This window comes from Macrosteles quadrilineatus, unplaced genomic scaffold, assembly GCF_028750875.1.
Source record: "Macrosteles quadrilineatus isolate MER2022 unplaced genomic scaffold, UCM_ALF_1.0 Scaffold_554__1_contigs__length_49694, whole genome shotgun sequence".
Taxonomy (NCBI): Eukaryota; Metazoa; Arthropoda; class Insecta; order Hemiptera; family Cicadellidae; genus Macrosteles; species Macrosteles quadrilineatus.
This window is the reverse complement of record NW_026543147.1, coordinates 26,701-40,632: the sequence shown is the minus strand read 5'-3', so window position 1 is coordinate 40,632 and position 13,932 is coordinate 26,701.

Here is a 13,932-nt window from a genome sequence, read left to right as displayed (position 1 = left end):
CTTTATGTACTGGTGGGGGTAAAGGGGGGTGGGGTTAAACAAACCACCTTAATTTTAGTAGTGGTAGAAATTGATATTATCATTATTTTAAAATTTTGCAGAAATTTCTAAGTTTAAGAAGTGGGTCAAGGTCATTGCAAGATAATAAAAAAAATGTGTGAACAATTCATTTAATTCTGCAGCATGTTTTTACACATGATGTATCAGAATTAAACAAATTGCTCACACATTTTTTTTTAAGAATTTGGAAAAATTGAATTTACTGTGTTATCTTTGGTAATGTAAAATGTTAAAAGGAAAAAAATTACCGTGTCTTTTTGATCTTGGAAATTGAAGATTTCCAAGACAATCTTCCTTTAGCATCCCGGATAAGGTAGTCAGTTCTTTTCGGATGTTCAGGGTTTACAACATCTCTTGGTAATCTAATTGAAAAATGCTCTCCTGTATCGTTACGTTTTATAATGATGTTATTAAACCATACACATCTGACAAAGAAATATTTCGTACACCTTTTCATCCTTCTTACCCGGATTGCTTTGGGAAGTTCTTTAATTTTATTGGAAGACTCTGTGGTTTTATTGTGTTTTGAATGAATGGAGCACATATCACTATTCAAAACACAAACCTTTTCACAGTGTTCCCCCTTACTAGCACCCTTTTTAAAAACATATCGACACTTAGAGAGGGTGTGTGCAAATTTTCTTCTCCTGTCAGCAATTAATTGTTTACACTTATCTGAAGGAGAAGTGTGAAGGTGGTCAAAGGATTTGGAAGTGGCTGGTAGGGAGTCTTTTAGAGGAGATATGATGGGTGGTGGAATAGTGAATTGTAAAGGTGGAGTTGTCGAGGGAGAAATACATGGTGTAGAAGTTGGAGGTGGAGATGCAGTTCTAGTAGCAGTAGGTGTTGATAGAATATCAGCAACAGTGCAGTCAGAGGACGAGGAAGAGCTTGTAGATGAATCAGATGAGGTTAACTCCGAAGAAGATGAACAAGACGAACTTGATTGTGAAGATGAAGATGAAGACAATATTTCAATCAGTGGAGGAGATTGATCACCAATGGCTCGGAAGGTGTATTGTTCTTCTGCTCCAGGACTTGCACCTTCTGACTGCAGTATTTCTCGAAGAACCGATTTTGGATCTGACGCATGTGATGAAATTAAAATAGATCGAGGAAGAGACTTTGAAGATGAAGAAACTACTTTCGAGGGTCTAGTGGGAATTCTAAGGTAAGCCATGATAGCAAATGAAACAGTGAATAGTAACTGGAGCTGACTCAGCTAGCTAGGACTACTTCAGACCATTGAATGATGATTGCCTGCGAAGCAAACCTCCTTTTATAGCAAAACTCAAGTGGAGGGGAAAGCTTGTGGGTGGAGGGGAGAAGCTTGTGGTTGGAGGGGAAATGTTGTGTCCGTTGGTGTTAACTTAAAAGAACTGTTCTCGGTTCCCAATAATGTACTATAAGGAAGCTTTCTAAGTCCTGTAAGTAGGTCAAGGTCATTTAAAAATATTGCCAAAAGGAGAGATGGAGCAAAAATTGGCTCCATCTCTCCTTTTGTTGTAATAGGGGAACTTAGTGTTTGTTATGTATTTTAAGGGAAGCTTTCTAAGTCCTGTAAGTAGGTCAAGGTCATTTCAAAATAATGCCAAAAGGAGAGATGGAGCAAAAATAAGCTCCATCTCTCCTTTTGTTGTAGTGGGGGAACTTAGTGTTTGTTTTATTTTCGTGTTTGTGTGTAAGTCTGAATTGGCTAAAGACCAATGTATCAGTCTTTTTGATCAGAGGCAGCGCAGCCAAAGGACTGTCCTCATGTTATTGATCAAAGACTCATTAGCAATAGCCGGAGCAGCGCAGTCAACGAACTGTCCCCATAAAAATGTGTGAATGTCATCTATCTCATTTTGTTGTAGTGGGGGAACTTAGTGTTTGTTTTATTTTCATGTTTGTGTGTAAGTCTGAATTGGCTAAAGACCAATGTATCAGTCTTTTTGATCAGAGGCAGCGCAGCCAAAGGACTGTCCTCATGGTATTGATCAAAGACTCATTAGCAATAGCCGGAGCAGCGCAGTCAACGAACTGTCCCCATAAAAATGTGTGTATGTCAAAGAGAACTCTATGTCATGAATTTACTATTGGTTTCATGTTTTTGTTTTGTGTGAACGTTTTCAACTTACTAATGTCACTTAGAACTTTGTAACATACAATGATCAACTCAAATTGAAAATAAAATTACTAATAGGGACTTTATTATTTTGATACCTGAAATAGAACATCACATAATTAAGAAATACAACACCCTTACCAAAGATACAAATACGCAAAACACCCTCTAACTACAAGCCAACAAATACTACAATCAACATGCTTCTAATATAACTACTAAGTGACAAGAACCTTAGGTTAGAGTGGTACCAACTCTAAACTAAGGGTCTCATCTTTAGCCAGTTTGCCCATCCGGTCAGCTTCACCGGTTGTGCAAGACTGACAATCATCCGTCTGCTCGCAGCCCTTTTATACGCTCGGGTTGAGTGGTGGGGGTAGAACAACGCTGCACCTGCTTATGTAAATTAACTAGCGATAGTAGGTCCCTAGCTAGAATATATGCCCGGTCGGATTCAAACATATACAAGATCCATTACTACCGTTTTTATATTTTTTCCAAAATATTTTCAAAGTCCTGTAAGTAGGTCAAGGTCATTTAAAATAATACCAAAAGAAGAGATGGAGCAAACATGCTCTATCTCTCCTTCTGTTGTAGTGAGGAAAGAGTCTGTGTTTAGGTATAACAACAAAAGCTTAAAAGTGTTCATTGTTAGCTGACATAAGTAAACTACCAATGACAACGAAAAGTTTAAAATTTAATTTAACCAAATGCAGAATAGTATGCAGGCCGTTGGACCTCTCAACTAATTACAAAGTGGTCAACTTAAATTTTAAATATAGAATATTTACTGTCACAAGAAAGTTTTCATTGTTAGCTGACATAAGTAAACTACCAATGACAACGAAAAGTTTAAAATTTAATTTAACCAAATGCAGAATAGTATGCAGGCCGTTGGACCTCTCAACTAATTACAAAATGGTCAACTTAAATTTTAAAATATAGAATATTTACAGTCACAAGAAAGTGTTCATTGTTAGCTGACATAAGTAAACTACCAATGACAACAAAGGTTTAAAATTTAATTTAACCAAATGCAGAATAGTATGCAGGCCGTTGGACCTCTCAACTAATTACAAAATGGTCAACTTAAATTTTAAAATATAGAATATTTACAGTCACAAGAAAGTGTTCATTGTTAGCTGACATAAGTAAACTACCAATGACAACGAAAAGTTTAAAATTTAATTTAACCAAATGCAGAATAGTATGCAGGCCGTTGGACCTCTCAACTAATTACAAAATGGTCAACTTAAATTTTAAAATATAGAATATTTACAGTCACAAGAAAGTGTTCATTGTTAGCTGACATAAGTAAACTACCAATGACAACGAAAAGTTTAAAATTTAATTTAACCAAATGCAGAATAGTATGCAGGCCGTTGGACCTCTCAACTAATTACAAAATGGTCAACTTAAATTTTAAAATATAGAATATTTACAGTCACAAGAAAGTGTTCATTGTTAGCTGACATAAGTAAACTACCAATGACAACAAAGGTTTAAAATTTAATTTAACCAAATGCAGAATAGTATGCAGGCCGTTGGACCTCTCAACTAATTACAAAATGGTCAACTTAAATTTTAAAATATAGAATATTTACAGTCACAAGAAAGTGTTCATTGTTAGCTGACATAAGTAAACTACCAATGACAACAAAGGTTTAAAATTTAATTTAACCAAATGCAGAATAGTATGCAGGCCGTTGGACCTCTCAACTAATTACAAATGGTCAACTTAAATTTTAAAATATAGAATATTTACAGTCACAAGAAAGTGTTCATTGTTAGCTGACATAAGTAAACTACCAATGACAACGAAAAGCTTAAAATTTAATTTAACCAAATGCAGAATAGTATGCAGGCCGTTGGACCTCTCAACTAATTACAAAATGGTCAACTTAAATTTTAAAATATAGAATATTTACAGTCACAAGAAAGTGTTCATTGTTAGCTGACATAAGTAAACTACCAATGACAACGAAAAGTTTAAAATTTAATTTAACCAAATGCAGAATAGTATGCAGGCCGTTGGACCTCTCAACTAATTACAAAATGGTCAACTTAAATTTTAAAATATAGAATATTTACAGTCACAAGAAAGTGTTCATTGTTAGCTGACATAAGTAAACTACCAATGACAACGAAAAGTTTAAAATTTAATTTAACCAAATGCAGAATAGTATGCAGGCCGTTGGACCTCTCAACTAATTACAATATGGTCAACTTAAATTTTAAAATATAGAATATTTACAGTCACAAGAAAGTGTTCATTGTTAGCTGACATAAGTAAACTACCAATGACAACAAAAGTTTAAAATTTAATTTAACCAAATGCAGAATAGTATGCAGGCCGTTGGACCTCTCAACTAATTACAAAATGGTCAACTTAAATTTTAAATATAGAATATTTACAGTCACAAAAGATTGTTCATTTTAATGGGGGACTTCTTTATCCTTTGTTAGCTGAAATATCACATGATTAGAAAAATACAACACTCTGCGCAATTCAAGTACTAAAGACACGATGCACTCCATAAAGTAAAACCATCTAATATACAAGCTAAAAAAACAACATGCAGCACATGCTATTGACTAAAACATTAAGTTAGATTGGCCAAATCTAACGAAAGGTTTTAATCAAAAGTCAGTCAGTCTACACTCAACCAGTCAGCTGTGCCAGTTGGGTGAGACTGACTACAGTCCGTTCGCTGCCGCTACTTTTATCCGCGAGCCAGTTGGGAGGGGGTCGGTTGGGAGGTTTACCCTGCTTCGCGGGTAAATTTCCCTACTGTCGGGTAATTCTACCTACCAAGTAAGGAAGTCTCCAAACCTCCAACATCACATCATTCAGTGTCGAACCTTCAACGAAGACTGTTCACATATGCTAGCTCTGTTCTGATGTTAACTATGGATAAGCCAAGTACAATCACACAAGATAAACTAAAGAGAATAAAAGAAGATTTAAAGAAATCTACTACTACTAAAACTAGCAATTTTCGCAAGTCAATGTCACTACGTCTAAAGTTTCAGAAGCAAATTAAATTACCACTACATTGGAATGCATCAGGATCAAATTATTCTAATCAATTATCACCCGAAGCCATATGTCAAGAAATGAAGCTTCCTCAACTAGTAAGTCCAATAGAAACAGAAAAAGTAACATTTAAATATATGTTACAAAACAAACATTATCAATTAGTAGAACAAAGACAAAACGAAAATGGTAAAACGTTTATTTTCTTTTATGACAACAAGTTTTTAGAGGTTTGCTTTCCGACACGATTAAATGTGCCAAAGCCTCCTGACGTTGAAGATGGCAAACTAATTTATTTGATTCGCACAAGTCAGGACACATGGAATTGGGTATAATTCACTTAAAAAAAAAACACAGTCTTTCTAAAGACTCCATTATATAAACATATTTTGACCACAAAGTCTGATCTGTCAAACTGTTTAACAAAATATAAACGATATTTTATTTTACTTAATTTTTTACGTCACGGTCTCCAGTACCCGTAATACACCACTACTTAAGGTTTTTTTAAGACCAACAAATATTTACTAACATGGGGAAAATATATCTACTTTTTGGAACGTATTTCTGTATAAACATCTTTTAACCACAAACAGCTAACCTGCGACTATCTAACATAAGATATAAATTAAAATTGGTTTTTACAATACCTTGTGTTGTTGAGTCAATCGAGGTGTAGTATTACGATGGCATCAACGATGCAAACGATAGACCCAGGACCGTACAACACTCCGCCGCTATGTCCGAAAGCAAACTGTAGAACTGTGGATACAAATCCACATGGAGGTTGAGTAGGGGCATTTGACCTTGTTCCACTGCCCGCTCACTTTCCCTTCGCGGCCTCAGCCTAATTCACGGCGGCCGGTGACACAACGACACAACCTTGCACCACGCCGCCGCAGGCACTAGTACAATACTGTAGGCTACTGTTAAATGTTACCGTCGACAATATGATTTTTAACTCAATTTATTGTCTACATGTAAGCTGTGTTTTGGTTTAAAACCTTGGTGTAGCTGTTGGTTGATATTCCCAATACATTTAAGACAATTGCAAACGAACAAGTATTAGCTATTTAAACACACTACTGTACAGACAGCTGTTTCATCCCCTATCCATTACCACCAGCTCCTACCACCTGTATCCTGTTACCATTACACATCACCTATGACGTCACAAAGTGACGTAGCACCGGAAGCAACCATTTCCGCCTGATGGGCTTTAAACTCAATTAATTCACCCCACCTGCCCTGACAGGTGGTGTGATAGGAGTGACCTTAGGCTACTACTGACAATGTTTACATATACTTTAATATTTCATGGTTAACATGCATACGTTTCAAATTCACTTTGTTTCACAATTTTATACAGCTCATCGAAACAAATATAAATATAAGTAATATAACTTTACAACTTTTTTTATTTATAAATATAAATATAATACTTTCTTAAAAATAAGTGTTAAATTTGATATCCAAGTAATCCCCACAGAAAATACACAATATTCTATAGAATTTGGTTAAAATAACCACTGCTAGTGATTTTTATCTATCGCAATAGGTAGCTTAGCCCTAAGGCCTTTCAAACACTTACCTTAATCAAAAGAAAGACATTTGTTTAAAACTCATCACTAAAATTGAGTGTTCTACTCAATGAATTGTAGATTCGTATTAATTTCAAAGAGATTAAAATATTCACTTTCTCCTCTTCCACGACCCCTCCCGGTTGCGAAGCATGGGTATAGCGGCTACAACAATTACGTAGTTAAAATAAAACTACCTGTTACAAGGTGATAGATTACTTTCAAATAAAGTGAGAGCCTCAAAGTTTGCTGTACAAGCCATTAAACAAAACGTCACAGGTTCTCAAGATAAATCTCCCACACAACTTTTCCCATCTTCTTCGCTTTCCTTGTTACATTCCAGAACGTTTAAGAGAATACTTTAGATTCTTTAAGTGCTTACTTATTGCTTGTACAGGTTAATATACAGCTACAGAATCAGCATTGATAAATCTGCACATTTGCAATGCGTAGATATAAAAAAATTATGATGTAAAATTAATTCAATTGACAATGTTTGGACAATCTATCAGCACTAGATGATTGTCTTGACACAGGTAGAGGCCTAGTTTGTAAAAAGGTGTAAGCATGTAAGCAATTTTTTCCCTTAATATTTCGTGATTCCGTGTCAACATATCACTTTGGGGAGCAATTTGGTCCAGTGTGGAATTTGGGGTTCCAGAGCCCGAGGCCCTAAATCCCGAGGTTCAAATCCTTAGGTTCAAATCCCCCCAATCACAAATAGATTTTATCAATATGATAATTCCGCAACTGTATAGTACTAGCCTTAAGTAATTTAAACGCGTTCCGGTATAGAACATAGCGTTCTAGCTTGAAACGATAAAAAATTAAAAAAAAACTTACATATCACTTTAACTTAGGACCTTGGACACGCTTTTGAGTGGCGTGATCTTGTAGTCTTGTTAGTGACTAAGGCCGACATGTTCTTAATCACAGCTGCTATACAATATCACAGAACTTCATCTATTTGGTTCAATTTAGTCAGTACACATTCACAAAGAACAAAGTTCTATCCTGTTCCTAATAACTACCGTATATTGTAAAAATAACTTTAAGACTATTATTTTTTTTAGCTTTTAATACGATACCAAACAAATAGAAGTATCATTACTTCTAATGATAATGGGTTTTTATTTTAACCTTTATTATAATATATAAAAAATTATTAATTTATGAACTTAAGCTGATAAATATATTATATTAGATAAATATAAGTGACCAATTTCAATTTCCATTAATTCGAGTAATAGATTGTTTCAGAAAGTTCTGGCTGGAATATGCCAGTCCTTTGTTGTGGCGCTGGACTGAAATCGCAGAAATAGTTTTACCAAGTCTAAATTACAGTAATTAGTCGCTAAAATTTATTGCAAACGTTTTGGTTTTATCACCTTTTATTAGTTATTACCAGTTTTACGGAAAGTATCAATCATAATGGTTAGACCAATAAACGATTGAATGTTCCCTTAAATTGTTTCATATGGGTTCTAATTAAATTCACATTTAAAATACCCTTCCCAAGATAAAATACAATCAATAAGAAAAGTATATTTCATCTTGAAAACAAAACCTTAATGACTTACTTTATTGAAATCATGTAAACTATGTTTCCTTCGGAGTTAAAATATTGATAAAAGTATTGATAACGGAAATGTGTCCCTGGGTTGCTTGAATTGATGCGTCGCATAGTAAAAGTAAAAATAATTTAAACAACAATATAAATGCTATACGTTTCAAAGGATTAATTGAATAACGCAGTTAATTTTCCCTGATTCGCCGTACGGGTTTAATTATGCACTTTTCAAACCATTTACAAAAATTCCTTAAACATTAAATCAGGATGTGTACACTAATAATATAATTTATCAATTAAGGCATGAAAATATAAGTAGTTTTTCCTGCGATTCACAACGGGATGAGCACCCAGAAGTGAATAACACCAACGACTTCGAAATAAGCAAGTATACTAATTATATTTCAATATCTGAATCCGGGTTTTACGTGGTTCAGTTTGGTTAAATTTGTGTGTGAATATAAAGTACACATTGCGTGGAAACGGGACTGTTTTACGGAATTTAAATTAATAATAATCATAATCATTAAAAAAGGTTTAACAAAGGTTTGGTGTACAAAATTAATGAAATATTTAAGGGGAAGCTTACAAGAAGAATATTTTCCTAAATAGCTGATTGTTATGTTCTAAATTACGTAAGACGTAGGTGATAAAATGGTCATAATAATTTTATTTAAATAAAATCTTTATCTACATAATAAAAAGGGTGGAAAACAATGTTAAGCTTTATTTTATCAGTAACTTAAGTACTGTTTAAATTTATTCAATGAAATAATTTTTTTTAATTTAAGTTCTTAATCTAATTTAACTCTTGATAATAAAGTTCTTTAGCCTCACTAAGTCACTCAGGGTAAAATAATTATTCGCTGCTGCATAAAGAATTTAGCCTTTAATTGTAGAGATGAAACTAAATTTAGATCTAAGTATTATTCACCAGAGTACGAGTTGATTTCCCTAAAGCTAACTATATTTAAAGGCAGACAAAACTCAAAGAAGAAACATTTGAATATAAGTTGAAGAGATACAAACTTGTACAGGACGGATAGAATGCTGTTAAGTAGAGAGTGTGAAACCATCCAAGTTTGTATTACAGACCATTGAACAAAATGCCCCGGTTATAAATCCTTGCTACAAAACTTTCCAGCCCTTAACTTTCTGTCAACCTCTTGACTTACTAGAAGTGCCCTTTATAAGTTAGTTATCGAATATTATGAATACTTAAAGAAGTTTTTTATATTTTATAATTACTTGTGTTTCAACCTGTATGGATTTAAAAATGTAAAGTAGATTAAACGAACCAATTTTAACTTACTACCCTGCAAATAAATGTGATCTATGTTTCCAATGTTGCATTTTAAGTTTTAATATAATGACAGTCTTTAGACGCTTTTTATAAGCTTTATCCATGCAATAACAATTTTTGCGGGCTTCATACATACCATTGTAGAAAGTTATAGTATTTTCCTATCACTGTATGGCAATGATCACATTGACACCTGTAAATAGCATCGATGGTAAACAGTAGGGCATACGCAAAATAGCTCATCTCCGCTTTTTCATTCTCACTTGCGCTTAAAATCAGCTTAACCAATATATTTCTACAGTATAATTCTGTAAGAACGTGTTTTACTCCTGCATAAGCTTTTATAAAGCAAAATCTAAACCTCTGAGATACAATAGTTTTGAGCCATCATTTGAATAAAACTCCCAAATATTCTTGCAGTGAAACAAAGACTACGTTAATTGTATATACGTAAGGAGTCATTTAAATTAACGTAAGCCCATTGCCTAATCCGTAAAACAAAATCGAGCTTACTCTATTTCGTTTTTTTGCGTGTTAGTAAAAAAAAAAAAATCCGGACAGTTTATCTCACAGACTGTACAGAAATATCTTTACGTGTAAACAACGGTATGTACACTGCACCTGAAATTCCTCCGAAAACTGCAGAGCTAATTATAAATAAAACCTGCATACCACGTTATTAAAATGAGTACCTAAATTCAACTTGAGAATTTATCAAAGTTTACCTGTTAGATTCGACGATATTTGAAACAAGCTTAGGGAAGCGTGAATGCAAACATTAAACTCAGCTTTATTACATGTTAAGTTTATCTTTACCAGCGGAATCATACTGCGTGGAAGGTTTAAATGAGGATATGAAAAACATTTTTCATATTTCTTTAAATATCATATTCTAGTGTAGTCTAGTGTCTACAAGTTTTTCATCTCCCATCAGTACATGTAAGACATTCATCTACAGTCTGGCCACGTAAACATTGACAGTTCCTGACGTTGTCATTTTAGCTACGTGTTGGCAACAACTGTCTAGTGTCTACGTTGTGGTCATCTCCCCTCAGTACATGTAAGACTTTCATCTACAGTCTGGCCACGTAAACAGTGACAGTTCCTGACGTTGTCATTGTAGCTACGTGTTGGGAGTACAAGCAACAACTATCTAGTGTCTACGTTGTGGTCATCTCCCCTCAGTACATGTAAGACATTCATCTACAGTCTTGCCACGTAAACAGTGACAGTTGCTGACGTTGTCATTGTGGCTACGTGTTGGGAGTACAAGCAACAACTGTCTAGTGTCTACACTGTGGTCATCATCCTCAGTACATTTAAGACATTCATCTACAGTCTGGTCACGTAAACAGTGACAGTTGCTGACGTTGTCATTGTAGCTACGTGTTGGGAGTACAAGCAACAACTGTCTAGTGTCTACAGTGTGGTCATCTCCCCTCAGTACATTTAAGACATTCATCTACAGTCTGGCCACGTAAACAGTGACAGTTGCTGACGTTGTCATTTTAGCTACGTGTTTGGAGTACAAGCAACAACTGTCTAGTGTCTACACTGTGGTCATCTCCCTTTAGTACATGTAAGACATTCATCTACAGTCTTGCAACGTAAACAGTGACAGTTGCTGACGTTGTCATTGTAGCTACGTGTTGGGAGTACAAGCAACAACTGTCTAGTGTCTACAGTGTGGTCATCTCCCCTCAGTACATTTAAGACATTCATCTACAGTCTGGCCACGTAAACAGTGACAGTTGCTGACGTTGTCATTTTAGCTACGTGTTTGGAGTACAAGCAACAACTGTCTAGTGTCTACAGTGTGGTCATCTCCCCTCAGGACATGTAAGACATTCATCTACAGTCTGGCCACGTAAACAGTGACAGTTGCTGACGTTGTCATTTTAGCTACGTGTTTGGAGTACAAGCAACAACTGTCTAGTGTCTACACTGTGGTCATCTCCCTTTAGTACATGTAAGACATTCATCTACAGTCTTGCAACGTAAACAGTGACAGTTGCTGACGTTGTCATTTTAGCTACGTGTTTGAAGTACAAGCAACAGCTGTCTAGTGTCTACACTGTGGTCATCTCCCTTTAGTACATGTAAGACATTCATCTACAGTCTTGCAACGTAAACAGTGACAGTTGCTGACGTTGTCATTGTAGCTACGTGTTGGGAGTACAAGCAACAACTGTCTAGTGTCTACAGTGTGGTCATCTCCCCTCAGTACATTTAAGACATTCATCTACAGTCTGGCCACGTAAACAGTGACAGTTGCTGACGTTGTCATTTTAGCTACGTGTTTGGAGTACAAGCAACAACTGTCTAGTGTCTACATTGTGGTCATCTCCCCTCAGGACATGTAAGACATTCATCTACAGTCTTGCAACGTAAACAGTGACAGTTGCTGACGTTGTCATTGTAGCTACGTGTTGGGAGTACAAGCAACAACTGTCTAGTGTCTACAGTGTGGTCATCTCCCCTCAGGACATGTAAGACATTCATCTACAGTCTGGCTACGTAAACAGTGACAGTTCCTGACGTTGTCATTGTAGCTACGTGTTGGGAGTACAAGCAACAGCTGTCTAGTGTCTACACTGTGGTCATCTCCCCTCAGTACATTTAAGACATTCATCTACAGTCTGGCCACGTAAACAGTGACAGTTGCTGACGTTGTCATTTTAGCTACGTGTTTGGAGTACAAGCAACAACTGTCTAGTGTCTACAGTGTGGTCATCTCCCCTCAGTACATTTAAGACATTCATCTACAGTCTTGCAACGTAAACAGTGACAGTTGCTGACGTTGTCATTGTAGCTACGTGTTGGGAGTACAAGCAACAACTGTCTAGTGTCTACAGTGTGGTCATCTCCCCTCAGGACATGTAAGACATTCATCTACAGTCTGGCTACGTAAACAGTGACAGTTCCTGACGTTGTCATTGTAGCTACGTGTTGGGAGTACAAGCAACAACTGTCTAGTGTGTACACTGTGGTCATCCATCCTCAGTACATTTAAGACATTCATCTACAGTCTGGTCACGTAAACAGTGACAGTTCCTGACGTTGTCATTGTAGCTACGTGTTGGAAGTACAAGCAACAGCTGTCTAGTGTCTACACTGTGGTCATCTCCCTTTAGTACATGTAAGACATTCATCTACAGTCTTGCAACGTAAACAGTGACAGTTGCTGACGATGTCATTGTAGCTACGTGTTGGGAGTACAAGCAACAACTGTCTAGTGTCTACAGTGTGGTCATCTCCCCTCAGTACATTTAAGACATTCATCTACAGTCTGGCCACGTAAACAGTGACAGTTGCTGACGTTGTCATTTTAGCTACGTGTTTGGAGTACAAGCAACAACTGTCTAGTGTCTACACTGTGGTCATCTCCCTTTAGTACATGTAAGACATTCATCTACAGTCTGGCCACGTAAACAGTGACAGTTGCTGACGTTGTCATTTTAGCTACGTGTTGGGAGTACAAGCAACAACTGTCTAGTGTCTACAGTGTGGTCATCTCCCCTCAGGACATGTAAGACATTTATCTACAGTCTGGCCACGTAAACAGTGACAGTTCCTGACGTTGTCATTGTAGCTACGTGTTGGGAGTACAAGCAACAACTGTCTAGTGTCTACATTGTGGTCATCTTCCCTCAGTACATGTTAGACATTCATCTACAGTCTGGCCACGTAAACGGTGACAGTTGCTGACGTTGTCATTGTAGCTACGTGTTGGGAGTAAAATTAACAACTGTCTAAGATCTACATTGTGGCCATATATCTTTTCAGTACATGCCATACAATCAGATGTTTATGCTGGCTGTGTTAATTAAGGTATATCTGTGTATAAAATATTGGAATGAAGTACTTTTTTTTATAAAATTGTCTATTAGACTAGACTGTAAGTTTAAATTTGAGTATCAATATATTGTAATTTTATAATATTTTTTTTGTATTGATTAATTTATCTTTTATTGGTAAAAATATATAATATGTAGTTCATCGATAAATGTATTGGTATGGTGTATATAGAAAGGATATATATCCAAACGAAAGAGATTGTGTCAGAGATTCTCTACCTATTTGAATAATATTTAAAATGAGATTCTTCTTTGAGACGTGTGCTTTCCAATTTATCTTTCTTTGATACCGAAGCCGTGTTATGAAGACAGGTTGAATTCGTCAATAAATCAGAGATTTTATATCTGACATTTAGGGAGAATTTCTTTTGCCTTTTCTAAGATTACTAGATAGAAAAAATACATTTTGTTGTGTAAT